Source organism: Trachurus trachurus (genome assembly GCF_905171665.1).
Source record: "Trachurus trachurus genome assembly, chromosome: 23".
Classification (NCBI taxonomy): Eukaryota; Metazoa; Chordata; class Actinopteri; order Carangiformes; family Carangidae; genus Trachurus; species Trachurus trachurus.
In genome coordinates, this window is record NC_139912.1 from 8,185,521 (window position 1) to 8,203,023 (window position 17,503).

Genomic DNA, 17,503 nt, shown 5'->3' on the forward strand with positions numbered 1-17,503 from the left:
CCTTATACTAAAAAAAAAAATCAAACTAAAAAAATGAAGTTAAAAATCACAAGTCAAATAAATATAGTAAACTTCATCAAATTTCCAATGTGTGTAATCTGATTTTAGAGAAATTATTTTATTCTTTTTTTTTTAATCACAAAAACAACAAACCGGAAATGTTGTTTAAGCTGCCCCTCAGCCGAAATAAAATGACTTTGTAACAACAGGACATTTTTTTACAGTGTAAAAAAGAGGAGCGCGTGTGTGTGTCGCTGCTGCCAATCGAGGCAGACAGTGTGTTGCTGGCTGAGCGCGGCTCTGATGCTCTCACTGATTATTGGTGAAGCCAGAGGAGGAGGAAGGTGATAATCCACGCACAGACGGAGCTGAGCCATCCGAGAGAGGCTGGCACAAGCTGCTTGCAGCGGGGCGTCGGGAGACCATGGAGTCGGTGTCTCTCCGCGGGTTATTCCCTCCAGGCAAAACGCTATTAAGACACATACAGTAGTAGATAAGTCATCTCCACTCGAGCCAGGGGAGGACGCGTTTGAGAAAAATCGGAGAGTTGCCTTGTTTTCCTTCTTTCTTTTTTTATTAATTATTTTATTTTTTACCCCTCCAGTCGAACCAGAGCGCTCCACCTTCTGATGCAGGGAGCAGCGCGTCGGGTCACGGGCTGATCCGAGTCCTCACCTCGGGAGTTTCTGAGAAGCGGTTGATTACGTTTATTTTATTTTATTTTTTAGATATTTAAACAAACCCGGGACCGTTTGTGGATTATTTAACCCATCAAAGAGACTATGATCTTCTCCGACATGAGCACGGGGACCAACTCCCCCAAGGTGCACCCGCCGAACGGGACCAGGTTTTACACATTCCAGGCAAGTGACCTGTGCGGCTCCTGTAGCTGCTGCTGCTGCTGCTTCTTTTTTAATGCTGCATGTGATTTCTCTATATGCTCTGTGGGCTTTTATTGTGGAGGTGTGTGATCGTCTGCAGAGCAATATGAGTGTCGGGGTGTTTCCTACCTGCAGGTGACTCCCATGTTTCCACAATCCTGATTTCCCCATGACTTTGTATTGGATCTTATGCAGTGCACATTGCAGCCCCGTTTGCATTTCTGAAATCATGCATGTAAAACAGTGGATTCTCAGGGGCACGATGCATGTGCATTCAAACATCATAAATTCCTTTAGGAAATGACACCAAGGACTTAGTTGTTATATAATATCACTTTTCAGATCTGAAAAGAGAGAGAATGCAAAAAGGATTTCTCCGCTTTCACACTTGAGCGTGTTAAATAAAACATCAGAGCGTGGAATCATGAGAAACTAGAATTCAGAGTTGATCTTCATCTCGTATACTGTATAATGATGTTGAGTTATTCATGGTGAGCCCACTGTATCTCAGTCCTTTCTCTCTCTCTCTCTCTCTCTGTATATCTATATTTGAACTGTGCTCTAATTCCCTTCCACTCTCCCTGTTTTTTTCCAAAGAGGAGTATAAGGACAGATGTGCACAGTGCCCTACATTGATTACTGTACGCCGCCCGTGCATATTCCAGCACTGCCCAGAGTCCATGCATGGCAATGAAGCAGTGTCAGTGGGTATTGATCGATTCCTGTAACCGAGCCAGCGCTCTTGTTTTCACTGTGGGTGGAAGGGAATAGAAGGGAAGGAAGTGAGATTTCTGTCTTTCTCATAGCAGCGTTCAAGAAGCTGCTGGTTGTCTTTTTGTAGCAGTATAAAAAAAAAAGGTGATGATGACTGGATTTTTTGTTGTTCTCTTTTTTTTCTTTTCTTTTTGCATCCAGGTGCAGTCAGCATGATTTCATAAGCTTTTGCAGAAGATGAGTGCAAAGTGGTTTGTGGGTTGCTTTTTCAAGTGAGCTGAAGTGCTGATGGGAGCTTCGGTTTTTGAGGCGAGGTGTTTACAGAGAAATACACCTGCCTCATCAGTCTAATCACAATCTGGGGCAGAAACACAGTCGAGCATCTCGAGCATATAAACGTGAAGTTTTGCCGGTGTGGTGATATTTCAGACGACTCTTTGTCTTTACAGTAAACAACGAGGAAAGGTGCCAAAGCCTGATATGGTGCGGTGTTATTATTACTCTAACTCCTGCCTCTTAAATCACCTCATCAGATGTCTTGTTTGTCTGCCCTCTAACTGCCGAGGCTGCGACTTTCACATTTGAAGATTGTTCTCCCCCCCCCCCCCCCCTTCAGAATTTGTCTGGGGCATCGTAAACCTCAGCTTTGCCTTTTCATGCCAAATCATTAGTGTAGAAAGGCTCCCTGAGGGCTCATACCTGTTGGAAGAAGCTCCTCTGATATCGCAAAATCAAAGGCTCACAGATTATAGTCCCAGGAAATCCCCATAAAACTCAATTGTAGGGGGAAGTCAGTATCGGGCCGCATCAGTGCACATAAATCACAAATCCGTTTTTTTTTCTTCTTCCAAGCCTTGAAGTAACGTAAGATCCATCATGCTCGGTTAGATAAAAGCATGCGTCACAGGATTGGGGCTTTTCTTCCTCAGCAAAACAGCCCCTCTCAGATTGTTTACCAACTCCCAATGATATTCATTTTTATCAGATTGCTCTTCCTTGTTTGCAATTACAAATCGGGCTGGGGCAAATTAAATTAAATTGCAAAGTAGGGGTGCCTTCTGCAGCCTCGGCGGCTCCATCAGGGTGATGGGGAGTTGTTCAATTCCTTTAGTATTCACCGCCGGTCTCTGCAAACATGTACCCAGAAGTGTCGGGAGTTTGTTCAGTTCGGGAGCTCGCTAGGCCGCTGCACAGCTGTGTCCACACTCCTCCATATCTTTTCCAGACTCTCGACTGATATCTCTTGTTGCCATTCGGCGGCGTAAGAGGTTGGCACATTAACACGAAGCTCAGACGAGAGAAGAATAAGAAGGAGCAGGTCGTCCTCGCTGTTGTGGTGTGATTAGCTCTGGGCTGGATAGTGATGGATGATCGAGCAAGAGGCAACTAAAGGCCTCGAGCCGAAGCATGTGGATGTTTAGCATGCTCACTATCTTCTTTTTTTAGTTTGTTAGCATGATAGCATTTGGTAATCAGCATTACACATGGTGTATTAATGAGTTTTGAAGGATTTGACAGATGGCACAAGATGAAAGGTTGTGGTGCTTGAGACCGCTCTTGGTCTCAAGACCGCCTCAAGATCAGTCTCAAAGTATTAACCATGACCATGACCATGACCAAGGTCAAGGTCTTGGTCTTGTCTCAGAATCGACTGCATTTTTACTTGGTCCTGGTCTTGGTCTTGACTCTATCTTGGTTTAAGTGGTTTTGACTACAACACTAGTGGGAATACAAGAAAACTCAGTAGGGTTCATGATCTGGGGACTATGAATGTCTATCAAATATCAAGTGCTTGTAGCGCTAGCAGCTCCTTGTTCTGTTTCTGCCTTGTGACAATGAAGAATGAAGCAATCGTTGGTACAGTACATTGTGCTGCTCATGTCTCCGTCAGTACTTTCTGGTGTTGGAGGGACTTCCAATGAGCTTCACCTTCCCCTGGGAGAAGGTTTTTCCAGGCCGAGCTCTGAACTCACTGGACCATATTAGTGAGTCCAGCACACAGAGTCTTAACCACGAGTCTCTTTAATGTCACACGGCCTCTTGTTCCCAGAGCGAGAGTGCGACTTTGGTTCCACCTTCTAATTTTCCAAAGAGATGTTTTAGATACCGCGCTTGGTAGCCATCATAAAAAGCAGGAAGTGTTTGTGTAATGCCATCATCGTGTTCAGTGTTTTATAGAGTCTCCTCTGTCAGCACACAGCGTTTCTGCTCCCATAGGCTGCTGAGATGATGAATGCAGTTCAGGGATTTGAGCTTTCATGAAATCAGCTCGACTCGGTGTGAAAAGTTGAATAGAGAAAAGTTCAAAACAAGCAGAAAACTGGTGCGAGTCGAACTCCAGACGCTTTCAGAGAGCTGTTTGCTGAAATCAAAAAAAGTGGTACCTTGCAGTAATTCCCATTTGTTTTACTTTTAAAGGCATTCCCTTGAAACTGGATCATTCCTTTTGTTAGATTATTAGTCGCTTTGTCCATGTCCTTGTGTTTAATATCCTATTGTTCCCATCCCATAGTACCTCGCCAAACACTTTGTCAGGGCTGAGCTACCTGAAAAATGAGATATAATTGTTGCCCAGTATTTGTCCTTGGTTGCCAAATTAGCACGGCATGTGATTAGTCTCCTCAGCTGTAATGTCTTTGCCCTAAAGGTCTCTCTCTCCCTCTCTCTCTGTCTCTCTCTCTGTCGGTCTCTCCCACATGGCCTGTGCAGCCTGTCGCCTCTAGCACTAGTAGGTAGCATTACAACAAGAGGCTCACATTGTGCAGAAACTGGATAATAAGAGCGAGGTAGCGCTGGCAAAGTCGCGCCGAAGTTGGCCGCCAACTTTCGGACAGATTGTCAGATGTGTTTTACTTTCGTCCCTTCAGCCTTTTTTGTTCACAAGTTTCCCTCCGGCCCCCCGACGATGGAAAGTTATCCTCTCCTCTGCAGTCAACTGGACAATAAGGGAGTTTACAGGAGGAGGGGGGCGTAATTTGCCTAAAGAGTGTGTGGTTTGGGGTCCGATTCGTCTGTGAGCATCTGTCCTGAGCATTGTGTTTGTAAGCACAGGACCAACCCCTCTGATTAATCAAACCGTGAAAGCCACGCCCACTCTCCATCCTCCTGACAGTCTGACTGAGGGCTCCCGCTCAGGACTTGACAGAAAAAGACGGACGACACGGCCGCACGCCGCTGATTAAAAAGTGCTACTTCTCATTTAGGCAGGTGCTTGGCTCCACGTTCAAGACCGAGGCCTCAGATTGAAGTTGTTGTGTGTGTGCTACTTCAGATCGGCACAGTGGCTCCTCTTCTTATTCAAGGGGACATTCAGCTCCACACACACACACATATAAACACACTCAACACCTTTACACCCACACACCTGAGCGTCCTCACAGGCCCAGTCGGTGCTTATGGAGCTTCTGTGAGACAGGATGACTCATCAGGTGAATGAAAAGTGAGCGCCTACCTATTTTTTTTTCTTTCTGCCTTGTCACGGTGATGCATTAAATTCCAGTACGTCCCCGGTGGACACAGTCTGTCTCAGTGTTTATCCTCTCATGGACCTTGGCAGAGTTTTTCCTCTCGGTTTTATATTTTTCTTTGTGAAAGCTGAAGTCGATTTATAGGAAACTTTGATAATTAATTCATATTTTAACTTATTTATGAGGCAAAACTGTCAAATATGAAATGTTTTCTCTCTCTTTCTCTCTCTCTTGGTTTCATATCATTGCAAACTGAACTTCATTTGGACATTTTTCCCAATGTTTCTGTATTTTTAAAGACTAAATAATTCATACTGAAACAAGTCCACTTGTCAATCAGCAATCAGCTATTGATTAACTGTCAGTTTTAATGAGCAGAAACGTTAAACATTTACCGGTTCCAGCTTCTCAATCAAGGAGATTCAACTTGACGTGTTTGGGTTTTGGATGCTGGAGATTATCTGACAGTTTATGGACCAGATATTTTATGAATGAGTGAAAATTGGCAACAGATGAGCTGAAAATGAGAATATTATGAGCTGCAGCGCTATAAATGATTCATGGAAACATTATAGTGATGCTTTAATGCATTTTCTATCATCTTTGCTCATCTTACTGTATAAGTGACCTCTCGCCAGCCGCTGCGTGCCAACTCTTAATCTTGGAAATCCCCATTTGTGCAGCATGATGATGATGGCGATAGGCTGAAACTCAAGGCCCCGCCCCCTCCATGGATGATCTGCCGCGTGCATGTCTTTGGTGACGCCGTGATGCTCGCTGTCACATGACACCATCACATTGACCGGCGGAGGGGGGGCGGGGTGGGAGGAGGAAAGGGAAACATGATTGAACATCCATGGTGAAGTTGTAGCTACGGCAACATGTGGCTATATGTGAAAACACACACGCTCCACACATTTCACAGTGATACACCCAGCTGCAGGAGCGAGCTTATCCCCCCCACAGCTGTCTGTCTTACCCCCACACACACACACACACTTTTGTGGTGCCCCGCCCTCTCTGTGTCATGTGAACAGGGATTGGTTCAGGGAAGCAACAAAAGGTGGCCATATGCAAATTAGTGCAAACATGGCAAATTGATACCCGGCTGACAGATTGAAGCTGAAGTGCTTGACCTTTTATTTGTTACACTGGCACACGGTAATTGCTTACAAATAGCCCCCAACACACACACACCCCTCCATCACACAAACACACAGTCCTCTCCCTTTGGTATCTATTTCCTGCCGAGTTGTGTGTGTATACGTGTCTGTGTGTTGTAGGCGTTTGCCCTATTTTCTTGGTCTTTTTTTAATCAGCCCTCGTGCATTTAAAATCTGGCCAGGGCAGATGGGGAAGGGAGTTTGACCCACTTTAATGGATTCCACACCGATTAAAAGGATGAGTGAGCTTTCGAAAGCAAGAGGCCCCCATGTACATGTGTGGGTTGATGTGTGTTTGTGTTTGTGTGTGTGCGTGAACAAGGGAGAAGAGACAAGGAATATAAGACTGTTTGTGTGCCCCTGGCGTGTATACCTGTGTGTATGTGCGTGGGGGTGTGTGGGTGGGTGTGTTTGTGTGTGTGTGTGTGTGCTACCCATAGGTAACTGTTGCTGCTCTGTTCAACCCCCCCACGCCCCTTTCCCAGGAATTTGTGACTGTTACAGTCACAAGAAATAGTTCACAGTCCAATACATCCCAGCAATTTCTCCACAAGGAGTGATAAAGTAAACAAACTTTCTCAGCGAAAAGGGCATTGTTGCCCTACAATTTGTCTTCTCAGGCGCAGTGTGTTTGACATTCAGGGCTGCGTAGATGTTCCTCCAACACCATTTTCAAAGTTAATAAAAGTGAACTATTTACATAGACGAGCTAGTAACTGTAGCTTGCGCTAACACTGCTGCTTTGAGTGGCAGCAAGGACCTTAAAGACTATACTGAGGGTGTAAAAAACACCTGCAAAGGCATGCTCGACCTTTCTGGTTACAGCTTATAAAGCAGGCTCGCAGCCACCTGCAGGAATGCCCATTAGCAGCATATTCTTGTGACCATAATTTACTATATAAAGTAGCTACAACAAGAAAAAAAAAAAAACATTTCCCGCAGCTGACTGTCAGTTTTCACATTCCACCACAAATTAGTGCAAAATTACCCAGATGCTCGTTTGGAAACATGCCCACATTCTGTTAATTTTACTCAGAAATGATCACAAAAAAAAACAAGATCAAGGAGGTGCTGTCTATTTAAAGGAGAAGTGGCTTTATTTTGTGTGCTCAACAAATCCCTCCCGAAAAAAAAAAAAAAAGCACAATCCTGCTGTTGAAGTACTCACGAGCACTTCAAATGCACTGTTTGGGTATTGTTTGCAAAAAAGCTTGAGGAACAAACAGGTTTAAGGTTAAAGGTATACTTCAAGGATTGTGTGAGTGTGTTTGTATTATCTGAAATAGATTTGTCTTGGGCTAGCGCACCTACCTTCAGCTCTTTCTGACTCAAACTGTTGATGTGTGTCATGATAGAGCGTGCGATGTGTGTAGTAACACGCTGTTAAAGAGAAGGTAGAGAGTTGTTGGTCACAGGTTTTTTGTGTGATAACAAAAACGCCTCGTCCTCCTTCCTTTCATGTGAGACTCCGATTTCTTCCTCTCGTTATCACACATCATCCTTTAATCTCCTGCTGTAGTATCAGCCACTGTTAGCACATGTTGAACAGTGGAGCATATTTGATACAGAGCTAGTAGCCTCATACACACACAAACACGCATACATGCACACACACACACAGATCCCACAGAGATTTTAAATTGGAGTAGGGTGCATGCACGGGCCAAGCCACTCACTTCAATAGATTCTAGTGTAGCAACATCCTCTCTTCATTGATGCAATTATGGTGTAACCCTTTGCCTGGCTTACTGCGGCAGCCTGATCTCATTTATCCAACAATGTGCAATTGAAAGGTAGAGGTAGTAGTTTTTAAACGAGCGCCGCCCGTGACAGAACAAGACGCTGTAAATTTATCGTTTTTTATTTTCCACTGTGAAATCGGACGAGAGCGATCGTTTGACTTGTTAAGCGTTTATTTGTCAGCGGGAGTGACATCAATCCTGTAGGGTCCAGCTGGTAAAAGATGTCCTTCGAGGGAAAATAAGGTTACGTTTTTATTAGGACAGATAGGAGCCTCGAGGAAAAGGAAAAAAAAAAGTTTGGAGCTGGTTAATAAATGGGCTTTGCTGTGAATCAGCCTCACCTTCACAAATGATTCTCATTAGGGACGTGTCAGCAGGTATCGGCTTTGTGACTGGGTTAAAATAGCTGCATGCTGGTCTGGGTGGAGGGGTGGAGGGGAGTGGGGGGGGGGGGGGGGGGGGGGGGAGCATAAGAGAGGGAGATAGTAGAGCAGTGAATCATGGCTCGTAATGAAACCAGGTCTACCTCAGTGCTGATCACCTCACTGGAGACTCAGCCATCGACGTTGTGTCATTTTCCCCTCAAAGATTCAATGCTCAGCGACGGAGCGATCCTATAGGAAGTCTCATTGGAGATGATGTACAGCGGCGCAGAGTTAGAACCGCGATGATCCTGCTTCATCTTTCTGTCTCTGTCCCATGCACTCTTAACAAAGACACACTTCTCTCGTCGTATGGCTGTCCCGTAATGTGCAGCAGCGCAGGGTCACGCCTTCACCTCATCCAGACAAGAACAGCCACATCGCCGACATATCTGTCACCTCCAGCTCCTCCTGCAGCCTGACGAATTCAGTCTTCTTGTTTGGATACAGGTTTTTGCTTTGTTTTGCTTTACCTTATTTGACATGGAAGTGTACATTTTTTTGCCTGGTTTAGCATAATCATTCCTGGACGTACAGTATGGACGCTGGATTTGAATTGCTAAGCTAATCAGAGCTGTGTAGCTGCGATTAAGGGCTCTGTAATCAGGGTAGTGGTGGTATCACAGGTTATGACACTCGAAGCAACAAATACAGGTGGTGAGTGCCGACACTAGAGGGGCTCTCAAAGAGCAGAGAGGCCAGTACACCAGAGATCTGCCTCAGACTTTAATATGTTCCTCACTGTCCCACATTTAGTCCCTCCACCAATTTTGGTGAAATTCAGCTAAATGTTTTTTTTTCCCATAATCCTGCTGATACATAAATTAATAGACATTGGAAACCTACCTTCCATGTTGAGAATCAAATATTGTTGTTTATTGGATATGAATCCCCAAATTGACACTTGGACATGCATAGCTCATCGGACCCTTTGGTCTTATGATTGTCTTCTAATGTCCTCTATTGGAGATTTTCAAAATCAATGAACATAACCAAGCTTACAGGAAAGGGTAAACAGTAGAGATGGATTGGATACCACCTGCTAGAGTAGGAGCACAAACCAAGTCAACCGGCCTCAGAGTTACAGTCAGATGTTAAAAAAAGAAAAGTTTACCCCCAGTAACTCCAGGTTTGGATATGGGAATTCCACTGAAATTCATCACTTTGGTCTTTCAGGTTGAATAGACTCTTCAGTCTTTAACATAATCAGAGTTAAAGGATGACATGATGGAGAACTCTTCTATATCTCCACTTCTAGTTCGCTGCTGACTGTGCAGACTGCTGTGCTGTACTGTTGTCTCATTGCACTCGTTGGTTCCTCTGTTCATGCAGGACTCCAGCTGATTTCTATCTTTTTCCCGCCGACCCTCTGTCTGGGGAGAACGGCCTTTCGCTGTCCATGGTGCTGAAACTGGAACAACCCCCATTCCATAAGGCGCTGCTGCTCCATGGCTGTTTAATTTTATAGCCAATCCCTGCTCCATAATGGCAGAAGGAGTGGTGGTGTTGGTGGTGGTGGTGGGAGCATCTGAGGCCCTCTGATATACTGTCATTTACTCTTCACCCCTCTTTGTTTTTTCTCTCCCCCTCCTCCTCTGATTGTAACATACGTCTCCATTTGTTTCACTGCAGTGCGGTTTTGATTAAAGGGCGAGACGCAGTCCATTTGTAGGCCGACAACTTTGCTACGTTGGGATATTCATTCATCCCGGAGTCTCTCCATGGCCTGCTGCTGCTGCTGCTGCTGCTGCTGCTGCTGCTGCGTCTCACCCACTCCGTCTCTTTGCAACATTATGTTTCCCCCCGCAGTCGTTCACATGAGGTGATCCTGTATGCAGTGGCCTTTGTGAATAATGCAGTGGCAATAAAAATCCATGCTATGTTCAATTACGGCAGCTTTGGCTGTCTCCTCTTTTTACTGCTGCTCTCCCTCGGTCTGTGTGTGTAACTTTGTCAGCCTGTGTGTGTGTGTGTGTGTGTGTGTGTGTGTGTGTGTGTGTGTGTGTGTGTGTGTGTGTGTGTGTGTGTGTGTGTGTGTGTGTGTGTGTGTGTGTGTGTGTGTGTGTGTGTTGATTATGGCAGAACCGAGCCATAAAGAAACCAACAACATTAATTTTATCCGGCTGTATTTCTCTATTACACTCAGTGAGGGTTTCTAAAAGAGGCTCGGCCTGTTATAAACTGTAAAAGCAAAAACAAGCTTTTACTCAACGTTGTTGTCGTCTTTACACGTTCCTCTTCCTCTCTTCCTCCCGGCTCTCCGCTGTGACCTTTACCATAGATTTAAAGCATGTCGTCTCTCAGTCAATAGACAAATGAGAGACAGTGTACTTAATTAGCAGGACATGCCAAAGAAAGCGAAGCCTCTCCCTGAGAAAGGAAGTCAATACGTGGTTATTACACACTCCCTGACCCCCGACCCCCGGCCCCCTCCTATAAACAAGCACAAGACAGGAAAAGAAAAAAAGAAAAGGCGCTTCCTTGTTGTGGCTCTACATTCCTATTTAATGAAGCAAAGTAAAGCTTTAAAGACTGAATGTTTCACACGATTGTGTGAGTGTAGAAACAGACTATGAAAGCAAATTCATCTGCTCTATAAAACAACAGGGTTGTAAAGTTTACAAGGTCGTGGAGGGACTCTGCTGATGCTTTATGCGCCTTTTATGCATCCGTGGTTTTTCACCGCTCCTGTTTACACAGACGTGCTCGTGTTAGACTGTCAGAGAAACCGGATTGTAAACAGACAGGAGCTGTTTTGTAGCTCACAGTTATGTTTTCTCACTACTGCTGCTGCTTCCCCTCTCATCATGCACTGTAATGAAACCCTCCCAGATCAATACATCCGCTTGTAGCCTCACGTGGGATAAACTGCACCCGTCCCCCTCTTGTTCACCGGTGAGCATCTGTGTGTTTTTCTAGAAAAACCAACAGAGAACTTAATTATCACAGCTCCACTATCCGGTGTCTGCTTGTAGAAACAGTCTCACTGTGACTGTGGAGACTGTGCAGCTGAGAGACTTGGGGTCTGGAGATGATTTGTGCCAACAGCCCTGCAGCAGAGCTGGGAGCGTCCAGCCGCTCAGGACTTTTTTTAATGAAAGCCACAGCAAGCAATAAGTCTGAGGAGGGAAGCTGCTGCAGACTGGGTGTGGAGGGAAGGTGCTGAGCCAGTTAACCAGGGGCACAGCAATTAACATGGAGAGATATTGAGGGACGGATTACATTGGCTGCCTCTTTCTTTTGCTGTTTGTCTTCTGCAATAATTGTTTTGGAGCCTATGGGGAGAAAAATACGGCTCGTTCTTTACACTGTGATCTCACCGCGCAGCTTCCACATTATGTTAATGAAAACATGCTGTGTTCACTTGCTCGTGGTCATTATAGCGTCGCTCGTGGCACTTTTACATATGTATATTTGCGCTGAAGTTCTGCAGTTTTTTGTTTTTTTTTCAGTAGCGGCGTGAACCACATGTAGATTTCCAGATGTTGCAGCTGCTAACAATCCCACTTAGTGCTCCCCGCTATGCTAATCTTTGCATCTCTCTGCAGTTATGAATAACTTCCTGTGATATCGGTTAAGAAAAATGACACTCGGTGACAACAATCTCCTGCTATCTCTCTGTCAGTTATATTTCTCTAATGAACTGAAAAGCATCTGACCCTCTGTGGCGGAGTCTTCTCTTTCCATCCATTATAAAAAAAACCTTTGTATGTAGAAGTTGATTACACACTGCAGGCTGCAGCTGTTTGAGTTCATCTATCTGCTTTTTCTTTAAATGTCTAACATCAGGGGAGCTCTGCAGCGTGGAGCGCGCTTCGGCTTCAGGTTGCACTAAAGGTGAAGTGTGCGTTCAAGTGCCGCCAAAGGCTTTAAAAAGCTGCGCTGGTGTCAGAGCGAGAGAGTAGAAAACGAAGATGGAGATGAAATCTGAAATCATGATTGCAGTAATCAGTCAGATGAGTTTTTTGTTTTGCAGTGAAAATGAAAGAATATCTAATTTTCTGGAGGGCTGTTGAAGGGAAAGCTGGGAGTCCCTGGACCCCGACTGCAACACGCTGCTCCCTCTCTGCCTCTCCCTCTGTAATAAGCTTGATGCCGACACAAAGCAGGCCACAGACCGGCGTTGGCTCTGTGATCTGCGCTAATGTGAGCTGACAGCTATAGCCTGGCACGGCACGGTTCTGACCAGGTCCTGCAGGCTCCTCCAGCCCCTCCACACTAGAGGAAGGTGGAGGGGATGGAGGGTGGGGAGGGGGGAGCACCACCTGCTACACGCCGATCACTTTTTTAACAGGCACCAACACCGTCCGCCCTACAAAGACCTCTGCATCCAACCCCTCGGTTGCCGTGGAGACGGTGGCTGCGGCTCGTGTCTCTCTCCCTCTCTCTTGATCTCTCTCGAGCCCGGCGGATCGGCTTTGCCACACCCATGGGTGTCTGGAGTGAGAGGAGGAGATTAATGCAGGAGGTGGAGGAGCAGCCCCCCCTCTCCCCCCTCCTCCTCCTCCTCCCCTCAGCCCCAACAACACGACCGATCAGACCTGTTAACACACACAGAAGGAATCTGAGCTTTAACAAGGACAAAACAACATATTTTCCATTCCAGCTGAGCCGTGATTCAACACATGATGTCTCATTATCTGTCGGAGCATCATGTGCTGTGGGAATTGTTGTACAGAATAGAGCTATTGATTTCAAAGATTGGACAGTGACTGTAATGAATCCATCATGAAAACTGACTGCAAAAGGCAGAAGCTGAGGAGAAAGTAGTTTTCTCTTTCCCTCTCCCCTGTTTTAATGTCTCAGGTTTTTTGAAGTGATGATCTGCTGAAGAGTTTTTTTTTCTTCTTTTTTTTTCCCACTGAGGGAAAATCCAAACATTTCAAATTCAAACAACACAGCTTGGAAGGAGTTGAAGGTCAGGATGTTCCTCAGCGTTCGAGTGTTTTCTGTCGTGATGCTAAAAACAAACCGAGGGGCTTTTGTGAGGCGGCAAAGAGAGAGAGAGGAAGCGAGGAGAGATTCTGGAGCTACTGATGGATTCAGTTCAGTCGGCTGTAAAAAATAAATGGATCGCTAAAAGAGTTTGTTTTGGGTGCATTCAACAGGCGGCAGGCAGATGCAGTTTTTTTATTTTTTATTATTGGCACAGACATCCTGGCTAATCTTGTCCCACGGTCCATCAGAGTCAGATATCTTGAGATGATGATGATGATGATGATGATGACACATCTGTGGGCTTTGATCTTTGAATATGACCCCACAGGCGTCGGTTATATTATCTACCAGCTAACATTGAACATTAATGGATTAATTTTTCCCCCTTGTGCCGTGGTTAAAAACAAAAAACGAATCCTGAGGCTGTAAAATATTACAACTGGAATTTCACTGCATTACGGTTCATTATTCACAGAGCCAGTACTGGGGGGCTAGCCTAGCCTTGCCATTAGCCTAGCGTGTGTGTATGCTAATGCTAAGTCTTCCACCGGATCCGCTCTGGTTTGTAAACCCGCAGCGACTCCGAGGGCTGCGGGTGAAGGATTTAAAACAAATGGAGAATGAGCAGTCGTGCTAAAACCAGATTATTGTTGCCTTCCATACTGAGGAGAATCGGGATTAATATGCAATACAATATACATATGGGGCCTGACAGGATATAGTGATTCAAAGGATTCACATATCCCTATTTCTTGTAGTGCCGTTAATAATGCAACACAAACTATAAAATCTGTGTCTTATTTTTAAAGAATACAGTGAATTATTAATGGAGGTCGGTGCAGGTATGTTGGCACTCCATTAGATCAGACATGTGCTACCTGTGGCGTAGTGTTGTGTTGCACTGAAGGTCACGTGACCAGGTGAAAAATGTATTTAAATAGGCTAAAAACCTCTTTTTGAGTGGATAATGTGTGTTAGTCGTGATCAGGAGGCATGAAGATCACAGGAATTCACTGATCTGAGGAGGAACAGTTTGGTTGATCGGGGCTCTGGACATCCTGCTGTCTGTCTCTCTGTCTGTCTGTAGTTCTGTCTGTTGGAGTCTAATGGATTATTCATGTTCATGTTTACACGAGTGCTCCCACTTAAAAGCACTGAAACGACGTCTGCTGCTGCTGCTGCGTAGCTTCCTCTCAGCAAATAAATCCTCTGTTAGCTGCTGGTTGAAGTGTATGTTGTGTGTGTGTGTGTGTGTGTGTGTGTGTGTGTGTGTGTGTGTGTGTGTGTGTGTGTGTGTGTGTGTGTGTGTGTAGGCATTAACAGCCAGGCTTTTAGTGTGCCACGGGGACAGTGAGTTGTGTGTTTTTCTGACCCCCTTGTCTTTTACAATACACATGTATGTAAGTTAGAGCGACCGATGAGCTCATCTGCATCAATTTTTAAAAATATTATTCGAATCATTAAAAGTTGTTTAAAAACTTTGGAAATACTTTTTTCGGCGCTGCCTTGCATCATCTTTATCATCTCTGACATATTTGATTTCGGGTGGATTTTCTCCTCCGTGTGTCTGACAACTTAAGCCACTTTCACCTGATCATCATGAGCATCAAAGCTCTTAACACCTCGTAAAAACCCCGTTCAGCCCTTTTTTATAGGGAGGAGCGCTGACGTCTGATTTAACAGCGGAGAAGCTCCGTCCACTCAAGTCCTGACGCTTATAACTCACTTTTACAACTCAGAACCGGGTTGTTTCACTAGCAGACGCCCTGCAATGCAATCCACCAGAGGTCTGTTGTTCCATATCCAGCTGTGGGTCTGTATATAGAGTCTGCACATCTGGGGGCACCTCACCATGCTGTCATAGCAAACAGCTGGAGGACTGGACTGTCTGTGTTGGAGTGGGGTTTTTTTTGTGCTCTGTGTGGCTGGTATTTTCTGTTTGGCCGGGAGGTGAGGGGGTGGAGGTGAGGGGAGGGGGTGTGGGGTGTGGTGGATGTGTCTGAGCTGAGTGATTGACAGGCTGCTCAACCGTTGTGTGAGACTGGGAATCGCTCCAGATACAGAAGCTTCACCTCATTTTCCTTCACTGTGTCTCTCTGTCTCACCCTCAACACCAGTTTTCAAATAAACAAAGAACATCTTTATTTGTTTCTAGATATCTATCTTTCACTTTAACCAATTCTTATGTTATGTACGGTGGCCCTGAGAGCTCAAAACACATTCAAAAACTAGCCCCAATTCAGAAAACAGCCTCGTCACTTTGACAACACATACGCTGCAAAAACTCGAAGATTTGTGTGGCCCGGGGTAAAGTCTAATGCTAAGCTAACAATACATAGCTGAAATTATATTTGAATCATGTGATTTTAACATTTTAACTCACTTCATTTCATCACTAACATGTAGCTGTCCTCTAAAGTCAAGAAGAAGTCTTTTTTGAGCCCCCAGAAATCAATCACTCCTGTTTTGCAGAACATTTATTGTCAAATTATTTTGCTTATTTGTAGTTTGTTTGTGTCTTTGCATGTGATTTCTTTTAAGCTGCAGTGTGTTTAGACCTCAGGGGCCACCATAGCTCTGGGACCAGTTCACTGCTGACATTAAAATGTGTCTCTGTAGCAATGAGCTCAAAAAAACCCTTTTACTCTGTTTTCCAATTTGCTGCCTGTTTATTTCTCTCCACTCTCTCCTGAATTTCCTTCCTGTCTTTACTGCTTCTATTTGATAAAGTTATAAAATAATATTAAAACATTTGCCGCATGCAATAACTGCCCAGTCAGGATGAGTTTGCTGCTCGCACTGTTAAAAGAAGCAGACCTCCTCCTCTAAATGTGGTCTGAGTGATCAGGTCTGCTGGCTGCGTTCACACCTGTAATTAGACCTGACCACTTGTGATCTGATCACTTCAGATGGATGTTTGCTGCCAGGTCTGAGCGCTTAATGTTTGATTTCATCCACAGCTGCTGAGTCATATAATTATTACTGAAGCAACGCGAGGAAAAGAAAAACAAAACCTGCAAGTTGGGTTCATGCTCGGTGCAAGAATTCATTTGTATGCCAGAGTTTTGTTTTTTTTTACTTTTAGTTTGACAGATTAGTTATGAGGAGGAAAGTTGGGTTTATTTTCTGGAAGAGCTGCCTGTCAGAAGACTTCTTTTTTTTTCCACAACCAAGCGCTCTGTGTATTTCTGCATTTGTTTTAAGGAGAGTTTGATTTCAAGCCTCAGTGCTGGATGCTGTCAGCTCATCTCACTTCTCCCAACCAGTCACACGTTCTCCTCCTCCTCCAAAATTAACCGTTTTTACTCATTCTCTTTCGGAGGCATTTGAGTTTGCTACCACTGTCTTTTTCACCTGTGTGTGTTTGTATATGTTTGTGTGTTTGTTTTGCTGCCTCCCCTCTTCTCCCTGATGAGATTTCACACTTTTGTGGTAACAGCGATTACTTTATCCTGGCGTAATGCTGATTTCATGCTTGGCATACGCCTCGTCACAGATGCTGCACCCACTTTTCCGGCACCATTCTTGTATTTTCTTCTTTTTTTTTAGCTTTGGTGGCGGCGCCCTTCAATGTGCCGCCATTATCTTTTTTTTTCTTTTTTTTTTTACTCTCTGTTAATCTTCATTAAAACGCCCGGAGGGAGTGAATAGACGGCACGTTATCAGATTAGTGAAAGACTGAAGAGCCCTGAGCTAAAAGGATATAGCTCTTTTTTTCACTCTCTCCAGCTGAATCAGACTTTTCTTTTTTGTCGCGTTTAAGTTTTTGACTCTTTGCACTTAAAAAAAATCGTGGTGTTACTTTGCTCTTTTCAGCCTTCGCCTCACTTTTGGAAATAATAAATGTCTTTTTCACTTTTTTTCCTTTTTCATTCAACAACCACCTTCTAACGGTGCACTTTCAGAGTAAAAGTTTGACTTTTGCCTTTTTTTGTGAGAGGCATGATTTGATTGGAGTTATTGAAAACTCACTTACAATTGCTGTTGAATGGCACCTGAATGACCCCGGATTCCTGGAAACGTCTCGCCCACTACACTGAGGTGTAATTTAGCCCTTTTTATTGGCTTTCAGGAACGTTGCCAATGTCAAATTCAACAGGGGTTTGAGCTGCACGTCACTTTTTGAAATATTCAGACTTTTTCCTTTTTTTCTGAGGGTAATGAGTCATAAACGTG

The 17,503-nt window shown here is 44.6% G+C and overlaps 1 protein-coding gene across 1 annotated transcript in view; it reads left to right on the forward strand.

The window, feature by feature from the left end:
• ppfia2 (PTPRF interacting protein alpha 2) overlaps window positions 1-17,503 on the forward strand; it is a gene marked incomplete at both ends in the record, with an annotated part of 158,105 nt that overhangs the window by 54,165 nt on the left and 86,437 nt on the right. The window lies entirely within an intron of this gene.